The 15,182-nt window shown below is 39.9% G+C and overlaps 1 pseudogene; it reads right to left on the bottom strand.

Moving 5' to 3' along the window:
- Window positions 1-2,789: 2,789 nt before the first annotated feature.
- LOC146465142 (uncharacterized) lies at window positions 2,790-4,943 on the bottom strand (annotated as a pseudogene).
- Between the last annotated feature and the right edge of the window lie 10,239 nt (window positions 4,944-15,182).

Raw genomic sequence — 15,182 nt, forward strand, 5'->3', positions numbered from 1 at the left:
TTCCTTCGTAACGAGAATGGCAAGCAATCCAAGTTTTGGTTATCTCACCTAGATATGGTAGAGATCCTCCTAGGACTTCTAAGAGCATCGAGGGAAGGCAACTGGGAACTTCATGTTTCAAGAATAAGGAAGATGATCCCGTGGTGCTTTGCTTATGCTAATGTCAACTACGCAAGATATTTATTATCCTACCCATCAGAAATGTCTCACCTGGAAGAAGAACATCCAGATGTTGTGGCGTATTTCAGGTCTGGTGGCTTCTCAGTACAGATTGGGGCTGAGAACCATTTGGTAGAATACCTGTAGTCCAAGCCTGTGACGAGACTGTAAATAAAGATACACAGACACCCAGAGGCACAAAGGGCTTCAGCCTGAAGCCAGGAGCAAATATTATTTTGTAGCGGAGTATCGAAGCATATTCATGCGACAGTTTAAGGAGATGCTTCATCTGGGCACCTCAACGACTTCCAAGCACACCGACCTCCAAGCAAGTCGAATGGCAAGACACGAAGAAGACGTAAAATCGTTGATGTCACAGTCATGAATTCAGAAACATCAAGGCAGACGACAAGATACACCAATGGCGGAAATTCCTATCCAATTCTAAGAATAAATCGCTTCTGATAAAATTCATCTCAGAAGAGTGGCAAAATGAGAGATGCAGAGAGAGGCTCGCTGTTAAGACAATCTTTGTAACAACCGAGGATCATTGCTATGAAATTTCTCCAGTCGGAGCAACAACAGTGGACGAGCTAAGGTCGACGCAAGAAGAAGCTGATACCAGAATGTTACTCCAAGCAGCACATGCAGCAGCAGCAGGATACAGAGCCGCCGTTAGTACGTCAGAAGATACTGATGTTTTTTTTTTCTTTCTTTGGCTTTCAAAGGCTTCATCTCATGTCCTGTGTTTGTCAAATGCGACCAAAAAACTCGAACAACATACATTGATGTGTCAAGAGTCGTTAGAATGTTGGGGTCAGAACTGTGTAGATCTCTCCCTGGTCTCCATGCTTTCACTGGCTACGACAGTGACAGTGCTTTTTCGGGAAAGGGCAAGATAACAGCTTAGAAGCTTGTTAAACAAACCAAGTCATTCCAAACCTTATTTCAGGAAATAGGCATGGATTGGAACCTCACAGATGAGCAATTTGCAAAGCTCCAAGAGTTCACCTGCAAGATGTACAGCTCCACCCAAGGCATCTATGATGTCAACAAACTGAGTTATAGGTATGAGAGTTTATGTTGTTGTTTTTTAATGCTACGTGGTTAACTCGTCTTGAGCTCTATGATAATTGAATGATTATGGATTCCGTAACGCCTATGGACTTTGTTGTATTTGTAGGTTATTTTGTGCGAAACAAGGGAAAGTTTACTCCAATCAGCTACCTCCATGTGCAGATTGCTTAAGGATGCACTCCTTGAGAGCAAACTACCAAGCAGCTGTTTGGAAAAGAAGCCTGTGGGGCTGTCCTAGGTTCAAGAGGAGAGCAAGTTGTCCATCAAATGGATGCGTGGAGAACCAGCCCCTGCAGCTCTTCTTGAGTTTCTCTCTTGTTCCTGTGCAAGATCATGCAAGCTACCCTCCTGCATGTGCCTTACGAATGGCCTTAAATGCACCGACAGGTGCCCGCTTCGCGACTGCAACAATTGTGCTGAAGAGGGGGAGATACTTGACGATGAATGTTCTGACGACGAAGAGGATTAGGAAGATTAACAAACCCAAAAAAGACTCTATCAAACTAGAAGATCTATTTGAGAAAATTATGCATGAAATCATTAGCCCTTCATGTGAATTAGACACTCCTTTTTATCACGGAGCATTGTTGGCTAAAAGGCAATAGGCCTTGATCTTCTCCGATTATTCAAATATTTCATTTTAATTTGAGTGATCGTTTTAACATTTAAGAGCTTTACAAATTATATATATATATTTTTAATTTGATAATAAGTGTTTTGAACCAAAGCCTTCACTTCTTTAACTTTTAGAACACTTTCGTCAGATTTTGCTTCTAAGTAATCATTTCATAATATCGAAGATGGTGGATCCAAGATGGCGGACGGGAACTTAGAGCATCTTGGAGCCATTGACAGTTAACTAAGTCACTGGTTAGGAATTACTTACATGTATCATCTTCTGCTTCCATTTGGCGAAGTTTCTGCGAGATCAATGCATTAAAAATATTATTTTAGACTTTTTTTGGTTTAAATTTACATTTTTCCAGCGTTGCCACGGAAACCATCGTTAAAGCATGTGTAACAATGGCGGTCGGTTGTGCCTGTGTAGTGATCCGTATTTTAAGCTTTTTCTTGCTGTTAAACCCTACGCAGAGTGCATGTGGCCTACAGTGTGGTTTTGACTAGTGTCTTGGAAATGTTTTGAAGCCTTTTATGGATTTTACTAGACAATCCTATTTCCCGAACTGTCTCAACTTACTATCAACATCGAATTTCGACTGAAGACATGTCGTTCGAAGGTTTTCTCGGATTCGTACACCTCAAACACTTTGAACTAAACATGGACATGGGTTCCTGACAACTCTCTTTATTACCATTTTGAGCTTAACCCCGGCCCTTCGGAGAAGAAACCAATGTGTGCTAATTGCAGTAAGGTTGTTAGGAAAACTCAGGTGGCCATTTTGTGTGGAGACTGCGCCTCGTGTTTTCATGCCAAGTGTTCTGGACTGACAGAGGATGCTTTCAACAAACGCAATACTTCAACAGAGCAGTGGCTTTGTTTGGCCTGCAGTTTGCCACAGACTAGCAACTCGTTTTTCGAGGCGTCAAGCTCTTCATGAAACGTTTCTGACCCTGACAACTGCTCTGGTACACAGAGTTCGGAAACATTCGAGACCCTTACTCGACACGGCGCCAAACACTGTGTGATTGGTAGTCTGAACATTAACAGTCTCTGCGGGAAATTCAGCGAGGTTCAGGAATGGATAGAGGCTTTCGATATTCTTAACATAGTACTTGAGGCGTGCCCATGCTGATTCTGCCTCTTGTGTGTGAATCCCTGTTAAAGGGTCCACAAAGTCATTCTGATGGACCTCTGTTCTGTGCATGGTAACATTAGGGACATGTTCATGTAGGTTCCTGTACGCAGCCCAGTTGTCAGTGTGAACTTCCGATCAGGGTTGGAGGACTCTCTGTACAATTTGCGTCAAAGTTCTGCGGTCTCTTCTTCTAACAACTTTGAAGTAACCACGGCATGGGCTAGGCTCCGTGGAGAGCACCCCATATACCCAAGCATCGTTTCTTGCCCTTCTTCCTCTTTGGTATTGCGTGCAAGGGGAATGAACAAACAGCAACAAATTCTTTAGCCATCTTATCGTTCAAAATGATAAACTCGACCCCCTGCGATTTCAAGGGAAATCATATACTTATCAGTAATACCGAAAAACACCGCCAACTCTACTCTGCAAGGCAACAAAGTCTACTTTTTTTGGAAGTGCTATATAGAAATTTTATTTCCGTCCTTAAGGCGTGGAGACCCCAGTTTAATGTTATTAAATCTTACTTGCGTTCACCTCTACGCATTATGCCTTTCGTAACGAGCTATATTAACATTGATTAAAAAGGAGGGAAATATATTTATAAAAAGACATATATATCGTCTTTTTCAATTAAATTTTTAGAATTCTTTGAATCACTGAAACGTCTTTTTTATTAAATTTTATTGTATATAGTTTTTTTCGCTCGAAGTTGTCCGTCCTCGTTTTTTATACTACAGTTAAAACAGTCAAAGGACAGACAACTCTTGGAAGCTAAAAAATAAAAATGTATTTAAAAACGTTTTGGTCTTACACCTTCATCAGTTTACATCAAAACTACTAATTATGGTTTATCTTTGGAGTCTACGCGAGTTATGCAGTTCGGTCGCCGAGATGGTAGGATTGACAAAGAACACAGTTGGAAACATGTTCGCGGTCCATGCTGTAAACTGACGAAGGTCTAAGACCGAAACTAAGGCGGATAACAAGGAACTGTTGCATGGTTTAGCTGACTTACCATTGATTTATGTTTGAACTGGCTCTCGTCGCACTTTACAACATACAAATTGCTGCCAAATGGAATAATGGGCCTGTCTTCGAGGTCCCTTTTGCAGTAATGTCTAAGGACAGCGAACACGTTTCTAACTGTGTTCTTTGTCAATCCTACCATCTCGGCGACCGAACTGCGTAACTCGCGTATCTCCGAAAATAAACCATAATTAGTAGCTTTCCTAAAGGAATTGTTAGGAATTCCGCAAAAAAACAACCTTTTTCAATGACTGTTTGCCGCAACACGTTGAACACCTCCTTTAAAAAGAAAGTTGGAAAGCTTTATGATCAGTACCCATGATTTTATAACCGAAAAATGCTCATACCAGTTTCTTATTGAGATCTCAATCCTCCTTTAGAAAAGAAGAGGACTGCGATCTCAGCTGTAACCGAAGCGTTCAGCGCGAAACTCAACCCAAAATTCATAACCCAGTCACCGTAAAAGTAACAAATAAGATATACAATTCGAAAAGCGACTGATTAATATTCAGTAAGAATTTATTCATGATTCTCACCGTAGTTGTAAAACCAGTGCTTAACAATGATTCAGGGCCCATCATCAAAGAAATCTCAATAAGAAACCACTATGCAGTGAAAGCGACTATGACCAACTGAATATGGCTACAATGCCAAACGCCATAAATTGTATAAAACAAAATACCCAAATGCCATGGCATTTTTTCCTTATTTCAGGTCTTATTCGGCTATTTCTGTGACAACATTACATTAGTACAGGCACCACAGATATCCATCGACGTGGTCTTGATTTCTTTGGATCAATCCCATTCCTTGGTTGCAAGACCGATATCGCAGAGGATTGGCCAACCAGCCTTGAACCTGTAGCCATCTTATTAATGCTATGATGGGACCATCAGAAAGGCTTGTAACATCCATAAGATTCATAATGAAAGGTCAAGGTTTTCCGTACGAGTTCACGTGGACTACCTTTATTAGGCCTCGTTTCTGCTAACTTGAAATGTGATAGCATTTACCATTAATAATCCCTTCCATCCACATTTCAATTTTTCGCTGCTTCACCGCAGTCATCGAGGAACTGATGACTGAAAGAAATCTTGGAACGAAGGACAGAAAAGCCAACTTGATAGATAAAATGGACACAGTAGGGTTATTTATTCAGGAGTTAGCGATTTTTCTATCTGCACAGGATTGTAACTGACACATGAGAATTTTTTAAGACCGAACGTCAACTTATCAAACTACATCGTGACAATTTCACAACACATGCCAGTTTGAGATGTGGCCAGGCGGCTTTTCTATCTAGAGCTTCTCCCCAAAAACTCATTAAAAGGGAATAACAAAATTCAGATCCTTGTACGTAAGGTTACCGTTTACCTTCAGGGGTGGCATCAGTTTAACGGATGTAGCAACTCTCAGTTTAATACATCATAGATAACCAAACCCTATATCATATTAAAGCTTATAGAACTGGGTATTCAAATATTTCAGTGCTTTTCCAAGAAAATAAATTCCCCAGTTTTCCGTAAAGTCGAAACTTGAAGGTCCAGATCGTTGTTCAAGAGTTCCAACTCAATGCGAGTTTTATATTTTGGGAGTTTGTTTTTTTTACTCCAGGTCAGGGTCGCAAAAGCTTAAATGTGTCGGGGTTTTACTTAATTCGGTTGCGTTCAAAAGTTACAGAACATTAACAAGCAGAGTGAACGCACGGAAATGGAAAGGAAAGAATTTTTAGAATTATCGAATTCCCCGACACGTTTTTGTTGATCATAAATTTTTCTAGCAGCTGGCCAAATTTGACAGAAATCGACCAAATTGTTGTTGAGTTGTAACTTTTGAAAATGTCCCCTCCAAGCGAAAACTAAAGTTTGAGAAAACAGCGTTAGAAAAGAATTCTCGCTACTTGCGCTACACAAACAAGTACCGCCTCCTAACGCGTTTATGGAAAATTAGCCAATCATTTTGCAAGCTACTTTTTCTTCTGGTCACCACCTGTGAAATCTTCTTGCAGTTTTGCACGTACTCTCGTTCCAGAGAAGTAATCGACTCCTTCACCATTTTGTTGGGTATCTGCGGTGTTTGTTGTACGACGATTTTCTGCAATCCTTATGGGAAAAATTAAACGGTGACTGAAGTCGACCTCATCTAGCAAAGCTGTTAGACCAAAGCAGAAGCGGCAGAGGGGAACAAAATTATCAGCACAAAGCGCTACAGAATTATCGGGGAACCACCGTTACCGCATGCATTGTCTCCGTCAAAACGAATCTCGCTACTCTTTTAAAAGCCAGCGAATACATCTATTTGAGTGAAATATTGTTGAGAATAGCGAAGTTTTGAGATTGCTATGGAATGTTCGGGTGAAAATTAGCCGTTAAATGAACGTTCCAAAACGTTTATAATGCTGCAAATCGGAAACAAGTATCTGTTTGACGCTTCAAAGAAAACGTTTAAACAGAACCGTTTATATGAGTTGACTAGACTAGACTCTGTTCAACGCTTTGGAAGTTACACTAATACTGTCAGTAAGTCTTTGTGAAAACACTTCAAGCGAAAGCGGCGACTTTTTCTTTACTGGTTACATATTATCTTGTCGCGACGGTCAACGTTGAGAAAAGTTTAAGACAAAAGAATTATTATGCCTCTTCATTCTTAGCATTATTAGTCAATTTTGTTGTTGTTGTTGTTGTTGTTGTTGTTTCCGCTTGCCGAGACTTGTAAGGTTTACTCACCCGAACACAGGATTCAGTGATCTGACAACGTTCAGCCGCAAATAATATAATAACAGTAAAAGAAAGGCAGCTCATGAAGCGCGATTCACAGACGCACAAATTGAAACAAGCGCGTCTCCAAATATTCGCTTGGCTGGAAGATTTTAATATCTTTACCTACTTTAAAGTGTAGATTAAAACTATGGTGTTCTTTTATCTTAGTTTCTTACTTGAACAAACGCAAATCCTTCCACTCAATACAGGATATTCGAAGTGCGGGAACGCAAGGGGTTCAAGACTAAAGACAGACACTGGAAAGACCGTTTGCGCGATTATCACAACTGGTAGTTATATCGGCAGCAATATGCTGTCATTTGATCTGGTTTTTTAATATGCTGTCAATCAAAGTCAAATTTCACTTCCAGTGGAAATCGCCAATATCCCAATTTCTCGGCAAATACTCATCTCTTTTCCTAATTTTTGCTTTGAAAGATCTTCCTTGAAAGTTTATTTTTATCTAAAATAAAAAATTAAAATCCAAAACATGTTTGTCCTCTGAACGTACACATTGATTTCAACGTCATATCGTCACACTTAGTAAAAATTCCCAGGTGTCGTTCTTTTCTTTCGTTATGCAAATTTAGCAAATTTTAGTCACTGAATAGAACAGTATCAGTTTTATCTCCAGATCTCCTCGTGGCCTGGTATTATCCGGTACAGGAAAGAACCAACAGCTGAAGACACGATGTCTGAGACTAATGGTGAAACGACAACGCGAACAAGAAACATGAAACATCTATTCATTCTATTGAGGGTTTGCGACCTATTGAGAGCTCCTCGCCAGAATATTTACAGGGCCCTCGAAAGCAGTGGGTTCGTACAAGAGTTGGAATTCTCCAACAACACTACCACTGTTAGTTAGGTAGGTTTTTTTTATTAATCGGATCCTGAATGAGATAAAAACTGAAGGACATGATACCTGCCAACTCTCGCGCATATTAAATGTGTGCGAGTCTCACGCCTGCAGAGTAAAGACATTGATATCCCGCATCAAGGACAATTTCTCATGCCGGTCTCACCAATCCGGACGAGTTGTTATAGAATAATTTCATTTCATTTACGATTTGTTACGTATTGTTTATTTGCTCTTTCAAATGTCTACCATACATTCAAATGGTGTTCAAAGGTTGTCGGAATATCTCCGGAACTTCAGCAACGTTCGAAAGTCTTCGTAAAATCGTCGGAAATCTTCGGAATTGGCTCGGACGTTTTCTGAAATCCCCGTCATGACGGGGCAACAATATCACGCATGTTGGCGTCGTAGTGAGCTACAAAGGTACAGCTTTCAAGCATTTTCAGTCGTCAACATTTTCAATATTATTGAATATTAAATATTTGATAAACCTGGAGATAAATGCAACGACAAGAGATCTAATAAGATAGGTATTCGGGTGTGTCACTTGTTACCGTTGGAAAAATGGTCAGTATTCACTAAAACCCATTGAATTTCTCTTTCAGAACCAACACAAACGAGTGGAAACAGTGAAGCTAGTTTGACTCAAGAAAACGAGGATTCAGAAGGAGCACAGTCTGGTCTGTACCTCTCCCTTTCTTTCTAGAATTTTCAAAATGGATCTCAATTTGCGTCTTGCCTAGCGTACATGATTGGTGCCAGTTTGAGCACAGGCAGACCACCCACTGTTTGTGAGGTGTCATTACCGTTTGTAGCCTGAGACTTTATACCCACTTCAAACCAGAATTGTCACAAAATTTAAAAAAATTCTTGGCTTTCTTTCAACGGCTTCTGATTAACTATATATTTCGCTATGTCGTGGCCGAGTTTGGGCTTCATTAATTGTCACATTTCCTCCGAGAAAAGCGGAGCTCAAGTCCTCCAGGTTGGTTTCAAACTATGATCTGTGGCAAAGTCAGCGACCAAAGGAATTCTAAGCATGTCATTCATTTTAAATCGGCCTATGAATGCTTGGGTTGGGTATTTGAAGCCTAATGATTGCGAAGCGTTGCCGACTCAAAATGAATCGCACGTCATCATTTTTTGAACAAAAACTTGAATTATATATATATCTCTGGAACAAGAGACTTTAAATGCCATTCTTGTACTTTTTCAAAGGCCTTTCAAATGAGGATTTATAAGTTATTTTTTACTCGATAGGCAATTTGAAAGGTACGGGGCAGACAAGTCTGGAGGTAACCTGTTCCCACTTCTTTCCACACTCCTTAACAGTTTCTCTCCAGATCTCGCTCAACAATGTTGATGGAGTAGAGCTGAACTTACAACTGAAAATTTTTCTTTGTCACATTTCCATTGCAGTAGCAGTGCAAGATGACCAAGCAGGACATGTCAGTCCTCCAAGTTTACCCGCAGGTAATGATACCATGCAGCTCACACTGACGAAACATTTGTTCATAGTCGACTTCTAAAACAAATCAGATACCGCATCACTCTTAAGACAATTACCCAGGGCTGTCAACCTTGCACGTCTTCAAACATGGAGAATATTTACTTCCCAGCCAGCAACAACAAAGCGCTTTACATGAGTGTGGCATCAAGGCTAAATTCACGGCTTCTGTTTCAGGGGGAGGGGCAGGACTCTTTAAAGTCTATTAAACAGTAGCTAAAACAACGCTAAGTTTCGGTTTATATTTTTTTCAGTTTCAGTTTAGTTTCCATTATTTTACACAAGATAACAAGATAAATATAAATTACAATAGTAGGATAAATGAATAACAAAAGAGAGAAACATATGGCGAGGATGCCCATAGAAAAACCACTAGGCTTGTATGAGTTACAGGTATGTATAATTATGTATGTGTAATGTGTTCTATTGATTCCAGATGCTGTTTTCTCAAATTGTTTTTTTTCCTCAATACGTTACTGATAGGGAGAACTGTTTTGGGATAAGAAAAGAACTTGTAATTTGTCATTACAATGTTTTTTTTCCTCTTCTGGCTTCGGCAAGCTTTGACTAAAGTGATGGGGTCTTCATTTCCACAGTGGAAATACAAAATTTACACATAGAAGCTGGGAAACGACCAACGGAAATACTTAACAAGCTTCGGGGATATTTTTTCGATCTCAAGACCCTGGCATCCCAAAGAAACAACCTAAATGACACAATAGTGCATGCATGTACTGGTATGTCACTTTCATTTTTAAGTCTTCCTTTCTTTTCTTGACTGGTCGGATATTAAGACCAGATTGTTTTTATTTTTATTTTTTAAAAGGATGCTGGTTAGGAGCACTTGGATGAAACCAGTAATTCTCAGGGCTAAAAACCTCACAAAAGCGGTTCTGAACATATTCCAGTTAGTATATTTGGAAATAGTATGTTTTTGAACGCCTTGCATGAACCCGCCAAACAACAACGAAACAATCAGCGACCGCCTGTACAGATTAAATTGTATCACATTAGAGATTAGTTGGGATATGTGAAGCTGCATTTCCACCCTACAGACATTAAAAAAAACAATGTCAAAACTTTTATTTTACTCAGTTCAATTGTTATGCAACATTTTGGGTGATCTGCAAATGAGCATAAGAACCTATTGCGCTTTTTGTTTCCTAGCATAATTTATCTTCGTCCACGTCGTGTAATTTATCTATCTGATCGATTTAATTAATACCTATTTTATCCTTTTTTATGTTTTCAGCATATGCAAAATGCTGTGCAACCGTGTGGAAAATCACGGATTGGATTGACTACACCAAAACGATCCGCAACAAGAGGGGCTCCGCAAAAAGAAAATTGGACAGACAATTGCCAGCTAAGAAGGAAAACGTGTCTGATAAGTAGCCTTTCATAATGCTAGAATCATTAGATACTAGTGAGGCAAAAGTGCGTAATGGACTTTTTTTAACTGAACCTCATAAAAGTAGGAAAGGATTGACGGCTTGAGTTATAATATTTTAATATTTACTGTTTCCACACGGTACATTGTTTCAGTTAGAGAAAAATGTATCGGTGACCTTCAGGGGCAGAAATAGCGGGCACAAAAACCCATGAAAAATGGGGAGTATTGACCAAAGTACTTTAGTACAGAAATAGAATACTATTCATACCAAAGCTTTGTTTTGATTTTCAAGCTTGAATAATCACAGCCTCCATTGAAATACCAATTTTTGTTTCGGGTTTTAGTAAATGCCCTTGTAATCGAATCACGCTGTGAACGACTGGTCACGCAATCACTCATTCATTCACTGGTCAGTGAAATGTTGCGTTGCTGTCAAATCGCCGTTTAAAGCTGTTAAACTGCTCGTGGTAGCGTTTAGCAGCCAAAATTTGCGACTGCTGCAGCCAGCCACTTCACAGCGGTTTTGCAGCGCTTCTTCAAGCCGTTCTGCAGCGCTGAACGGGTTAACAATCCGTTTGAAACAATATATAAATAATTATTGCTAAAACACGAGCCACTCTACAGTTAATGGTTATCCGTTAGCTCCATTCGCAGCCAGTCATGACAATCCCTTCTCCTGTGCATGATCATCCGTTCGAAATTTTACTCCTGCCATTCAGCCGTTTACGTCTACTGTTCGAAATTTCTTTTAGCCGTTCAGCCGTGATTACCATCCGTTTGAAATTTTTGACGAGCCATTCAGGTCTACCGTTCAGACGCAATTACTATGCGTTCGAAATTTTTCGCTAGCCGTTCAGCCGTCATACCAATCCGTTCGGAAAAAATTATCAGCCGATCAGTTTCATCCGTTTCAAACGGCTTCGTGGGCCGTTTCTTACCCGTTCGACAGCTGTGCGTTTCACCCATTTAACAGAAAGCGGTTAGTGTACGTTTTCGCGTGAGAGGTCACATGTTTTTCTTATTTTCTCGAACTGCGGCAAGTTGTTGCAAAAGGAACTTTTGACATTGTACCAGATTCTTCACCAGGCCCTTGTAATGGGCAGACTAACCCCTTCTTTCTAAGCGCCTCCCATAATCAGCCTCAAAATCAAGCACCTGTACAACCAAACTCATTAATTAACTTTTCGCCAGCTACGTGTATGAGTCAAGCTAATCCAACTCAAGTTTCTCCTTACTTTTCGCAACCTGCGTCTTAACCACAGTTGTTTAATACATTATCTCCTAGCTCACTCACAACAACAAATGGCTAATTCGCCGCAGCGTCAGTACTTCCTACTGGAAATGGTTCTGTTTTATTCCAAAACAATTTCCCGCCTTTACCAGGTTCTTCTGGAGGATCTTTAGATAACAGCCAAACTACAGGAAACTTCGGCCAAAACATCACTTTCTTCAATCCAACTTTGTCAGTGCCAGGGTCTTAATTCTCTGTAGCAGTTACCTCTACAACAGCAACATCAACAACTGCAGCAACAGCCACACATTCAAAGGCAGCAACCAGGAGCCCCCACAGTTGCAACTCCAACAGCAACAACATCAACAACACGTTGACGCTCAAGTGCAGCAGCCAACACAAACACAGCAACAGCTGCAGCACCAACAACCACGCTTATAGCAATTACAGTTTCAACAACAAAATCAACATCAAAATCAGCTGCAACAACAACAACAGCTACAATATCAAGTGCAGCAGCCAGGTCAAACACAACAACAACAACAGAAGCAGCAGCAACGACAAATGCAGCAGCCACAGCAACAACTAGAGAAACAAGGGCAGGCACAGCCTCAACAACCTCAGGATCAGCAACCGGAGGCAGCAGAGGCATGTACAACAACACCGGTTGAAGGTGCAACATCTGCAAGACCTGCTGAATTAAGAGGAACAGAAGCGTCGACAACACAAGAAATAACAACAATAACAACAACAGATACAGCTACTGCACCACCAACAATGGCGACCGCAAATGAAGCCATTGCACAAGAGGCTATAGAACCAACAGCAATTGCAGATGCAGCAGTTCCTGAGACAGCCACAACTGAACTTCCTGAGCCGCTCACACCAACAGTAACTGCATTTTCCGCTTTGGAATCATTACTATCAAGGCAGGCAGAAATGCAGGCGCAACGTCATGTTCAATTTATGGACTTCCTGGCAGAGCATCGACAACTGATGGCAGAATTTAGGGAACATCTCCCTTCAAACAACATGCCGGTATGCAGTTTATGCAAACACAATACTGACATTTCTAACATCTTTATTTCGGTGTGCAAGCTCATTCTGTGAACATGAAGTACAGCCTGTGGTCTTGATGTGAAAAGTTCTTTTTATTCTAGACTGATGCTCCTCCCGAGTCACCTGGCAGAAGTTCAGCTCATGAAAGTACACCAGAAAGAACCAGCACACAGACGGTAATATTCCAGGTGATCGTTTCTCAACTATTTACCGATTATGACCAAATTTCCTAGCCTCATAGATCTGGTACGTTAGGGTTGATGGTGTAACTGGCAGGGAACACGCTGCTTTCCATAAAGAATATATTCTGCATGTTAATTTTACTGCCCATTCTAGGGAGATTCGTTTTCATTTTCTTTACCTTCAAATTTCATTCTTGGGTTCATACAGAAAAAGTTTCCCACGCAGTGAAGTAAGGAAAATACTTGGTTAAATTAGAGCGCCATGTTACCAATCATAGCAAAACTATTTTCATTCCCCCACCGTACATGACACACTAACAAATCACTATAACAACACCATGATAAAGTTTACAGTTGCTAGTGCATTTAACGTGTTAAAGTTTCACCATGAAGCTACTGTCAAGAGGGCCACTAATTAAACAACGTTTCAGTAGATTCATTTATTTATAAAGTGAAACATTTCAGATAAAAATGCATCATTACTAATACGAAAACGGAGTTTAGAAATGGGAGTCAATCATTGTTGTTGAAGTATGCACTGTTGTGTTATCACAGTTTTTAAAAAAGCATTGTCTTGAAAAATTTTCCTTACTTGTCAGGAACCAAGTGGAAGTGGAAATGAAAATGGAAATGGGAGTCAGGATACTGAGGTTGGTATGATTAACTGTCAAATGCAAAACAAGCAATACATTATTGATAGCCGTCCTTTGTATTGCAGTTTTGTATTTGTCTATGACCAGTTCCCTTTCCATTACACAGTTATTTCTCAAAGGCTATCTACAAACGGCTCTTTCTTAAGAACTAGCAGTTTACAAGACACAGCACATAATACAGGATATCGGGACCTGCACCAAACGAGAGCCTTCGATATTTTGTCATTACCACTATTTAAATCATTATCATTTTCTTTTTTTAGTATTTAAGTTTTATTATGTTTCTAACAACAATTGAAAGGGTATTATTTTTCGCCCGAAACAAGATTCACATGTCGATCCATTGTTACAGCCACATGAAGAGTCAGATCAGGGGGTTTGTAAAATAGTTTATATGCCAAATGCTCACCGACTTACATATAAGGAGGTCTGCTAGATCATTAAACATTCCCAACCTAATTTGCACCTGTTACTATTAACAACGGCATGCTTAAAAACAATCAAGTTAATATCAGAAAATTATTTTATTCTATACAGGAACAGAAAAAGTAGACATTTGGAATGCAGTCATGTCTTTAAAAATTTGGGTTTCATGCCAACAGCACGTTATGTACTTCATCTTATCACTTACATTCCATTTCAAATTGTCATCTGTTTACTGTTAAATAACAAAAATGTTGGCTTTCGCTTTCATATACTAAAAAGGATAATGGTGAAAGTCTGGTCTGAAAAGAGTTGTTATAATAGCACAAAGGAAGCAGCTTAAATGATTTTCACACTTCAAAATGGAATTCTTGACCACATTTTACTTCTTTTTACTAGCTTGAAATTAACAGTTTCCGATTGTCACAGGTATCTGTAATGCGTCGTCATCCCGGGCCTGTGAACCTTTATGCCAGTTTCTGACATGATCAGGTATATATAAAGCTCGACCTCTGTTCACCTTCTGTCGACATTCCACATTTTAATGCATGGATATTTAATTCAATATATCTCACTAGAATCTTAGTAGTCCCTCCAGGTCTGAAAAAAATGAAACAATCAGAGACTATACAATGCGCCGTTTGGCTGAGTTAACATCAACTGGTAAGTGGGAAAATGCAACCTTGTTTAACGATCAAACTTCCGTTTACTTTAAGTTGTATGGTACCTTAAGAAGGACCAAAAATTTTGTTTACATTTGGTGCATACATACAATTATTCACTTGTCCCCTGATGTAAATCTAAATCGACTGACCAGACAGGAAAAATAGGACTTGTCATATAGAATAGACAGGGCTTGTGTGCAAGCGATTCGTAATGTCACAAAGCCAAGCCAGTGGAGATACATTGACAGTGCAAACAACCCTGCTGATGTTGCAACACACGGCATTCCCCCAAACAAATTGATGGAGTTGAGGTGGATCTCTGGGCCTGAATTTCTATGGAAGTCCTTACCTTAACCTCAACAGATGCTTGAAGAGATTGCACTCTATGAAAGTGACCCAGGAGTAAAACAAGAAGTGACCACACAAACAATA

This window comes from Pavona decussata, unplaced genomic scaffold, assembly GCF_977016875.1.
Source record: "Pavona decussata unplaced genomic scaffold, jaPavDecu1.1 SCAFFOLD_156, whole genome shotgun sequence".
Lineage (NCBI taxonomy): Eukaryota > Metazoa > Cnidaria > Anthozoa > Scleractinia > Agariciidae > Pavona > Pavona decussata.